This window comes from Cryptomeria japonica, chromosome 7 (assembly GCF_030272615.1).
Source record: "Cryptomeria japonica chromosome 7, Sugi_1.0, whole genome shotgun sequence".
Lineage (NCBI taxonomy): Eukaryota > Viridiplantae > Streptophyta > Pinopsida > Cupressales > Cupressaceae > Cryptomeria > Cryptomeria japonica.
This window is the reverse complement of record NC_081411.1, coordinates 132569856-132573168: the sequence shown is the minus strand read 5'-3', so window position 1 is coordinate 132573168 and position 3313 is coordinate 132569856. Positions and strand designations below refer to the sequence as shown.

Sequence of the window (3313 nt, the reverse complement as noted above, 5' to 3'; positions counted from 1 at the left end):
ATATTCCAAAGAAGAGGAAGTACCCAAGGTGCTGGTGAGTCCTTTATACAAGACTTTATTTAGAGTAGAGTCTTCTATTGAGGTACTCTCACTTGAAGGAGTTTTGGATGAAAAGGTACTTAAATATCTAAGTAGACAACTTAAATGTACATTATAATTTGAGTAATTTTTCTTATACTACATCGAGGTTGGTAAAAGATGCTTTGAATTGTTTTGGGACTCTTGATTTCTATGGGTTGGAAATAATATTCTTGATGTTATTATTTGATAGTTTAGAAAGAGGCAATGTGTATAATTTGATGGGTAGTTTGAAATGTAGATTATTTAATAATTTGTCCATAAAAGTATTTGACAAAACTATTCTTTTTTTTATAATGCAATTTATTTTTGAAATGCTTGATTAAATCTCTTCCACAGTGAAATTCTCATGCCATGTTTGAATAAATATTTTTACTGAAACTTATTTAAAACTATGAAGAAAAATGGTGTTAGCCTATATTATCATAAATGTGTAGTGATCCTTCAACACCACATTTGTACATAGCCATCAACACCTCCTAGTACTTGAGAAATCCATTCAAAACCTCCTAGTACTCAAGATATCCATAATTTATTTGTAAGAAGCATTGCAATAGTCATTGGTCCAACACCTCCTAGTACTTAAGAGATCCATCCTACAACATATTTATAAGAAGCATTGATATAGTCATTGGTCTAACACATCCTAGTAATCAAGAGATCCATGCTGCAACATCTTTTTCCTCCTCAAAACCAACTAATTTTTTACCTAATTTTCACTTGGTTCATCAATTGCATTTGTCCCATCAATAGCAGTATGCCCTAGTTTGATCTACTCTACAATGATAATATATATCTCACGTATTATGTTGTTTGGATTTGGAGTTTGATTATGCACTATAGATACACTTGCACCTAGTTTTATTAGAAGCAATGCAATAGGAAACCCTCTTATGTTACTCCTTCCAACCACAACTACTCATTTTCCTAATATGGATATCCAACTCCTTTGTAATAGTTCAATTCATCCCTTTGGTGTACAAGGAACAAACATAGGCCCCCTCCCTTTCATTGGAAGTTTTCTAATGTTGAGACGATAAAATCTATCTACATCCTTTTCATTCTTGTAGCAATCAATATTCTCTCTTCACTGATGTGAGATGGTAATGGAAGTTACACCAATATACCATGTACATGAGGATTGACACTTATAGTAAGAATTGTATGAAGCACCAACTCTTTTGATGCATCTCTTGATAAGTCAATATCAATGGATTTTATGCCAACCTCTACACATGCTTTTCTCTTCATGCAGACATAAACCTAAGATTGTTTCCTTTCACCTACAATGATAACTGCAAATAGAAATAAAACCAATGTTCTAGACGAAAGACAAATTGATAAAAAATTTATATGCAATTGGATGAATTTTACATTGATATGTATTAGCTATATAAATCCATTATTTTCCCATTAAACTACCAAAACTCCCTTATATGGGAAAGTAACTTCCTTTCAACTAACAAACTAACTAGTTTATTCTATTTAAGTATTAACCTAGAACTATAGTAATCAATGTAAAAATCTAACATTCCCCCCCTTATTCCATTAATTTGAACAAGAGTGGAACATTGTAAGGATTGAACAAAACCCCTATGGAGATTTTAATGAAGCCCCTTCAGCAATTCTTCTTCCTCACCTAGGAAACACCAAACTAACTTCATTAGTGGATCTACTAGCTATAGAACATGCAACCATCTGCACAACATGAGAGAACATAAATTATTTCCCACCAAGCTCCATGCAAAATGAGACATGTCTCCTCCAAAATCCACATCTCCTTTTAGCGCATCTAATACCTAATCTAGAACTGCATGTTGTGCATGAAACACCTTACCTTTGAAAGTCCATATCTCCTCAGAGTGTGTCTGTATAAATCACCAACAAAATGTCTGCATATGAGACACCTTTCCTCCCAAAATCCACAACTCCAGCCTCAGATAATAATCTTCTTTATGATTTCTCCAATTGATGTTGCATGTGAATCTTTGTAGGCCTTGTCAACTATAATAGGGATGGCTTGAAAAGAACAAACATTTGATAACATAATGTAACAAAAATAAATCATTTTAACTCCAAAATTGCAACACATTACCCTTGTGTAATTTCTATTTTAATAACTTGAACCTTCCATTATTTCTTACAAGATACAATATTCAAGATCCTTCAACTTTGTCACTACAATCTTGAAAGTATTGTTACCTTGAAAGTCTTATTTTATTTAAACTTTAAAATACATAAATTTAATAGAAATAAAACTATTGACTTGGTAATCCAAGCTATTTTGCTCACTTTTGTTTGTTTAAAAACATAACAGGCTTAAATAACGACTACAATATACCATGGGCCACTATGTGTTAATTTCCATACGCTTGGCATGCATTTAATAAACTTTCCGGAGGATAGAGACACTCTTCATCATTTAATCGACCTTTCAAAATTTCCACGAAAAAAATGAAAAAATGTAGTGTGGCGTAAATCTTTTTAATGCCTTATCATCCTAGTTTACAAGATTCCATAGTAAAATATTTCCCCTATCTTTGTCTACTCCACTACTTATTCCACCATAGTTAGTAAAAAAAGCACATGGAGATTTATCTTCTCTGCAGCACGTTGACAAAAAAAAAAAATTACAGAAAAGTATTGCTCATAACACCTTTACTACAATCTCCCCTTACCTTGAAATTTATCTTCTCTAGTTTGTGGCTCACTCTAATACTTCTTTTGTTTGTGGAATACAACTCTATTCCTCCCGCCTATCTAACATCACCGCCATAGACATTGTCATCCTTTATAAGTTGTTTGATGTTTAAATTTGGTGCCCACAGTACTCATGCGATAATGATGTGGAATCTACTAAATTCTGCTTCCCTCACCTTTGCATTGCACCTCTGGTCTTTAAAGTGGATCATCAGCTTCTTCTCCTGCTTCAAAGCTTTAACCTTCAATACCTTTAAACAATATATTTTACCAACAACTTCACATTGCATAACGCTCTCGTGTCAACTGTCATTTTATTGGACATCAATACCAGTTTAAAGAGCAAATAGAAATCAAACCATTATTGCATAGGAAGGGAAATTGATAAAAAAAATTGTATGTAATTGGATGAATTTTACATTGATGTGCATTAGCTATATAAAATCAACATTTGTCCATATAACTAGCAAAATGTAACTATAAATCAAACCATTATAGCATAGGAAAGGGAAATTCATAAAAAAAATTGTATGTA

General features: G+C 32.5%; 1 pseudogene; it reads right to left on the bottom strand.

Moving 5' to 3' along the window:
- Nucleotides 1-850: 850 nt before the first annotated feature.
- Nucleotides 851-3068, bottom strand: LOC131855870 (bifunctional protein FolD 2-like; annotated as a pseudogene).
- Nucleotides 3069-3313: the final 245 nt, after the last annotated feature.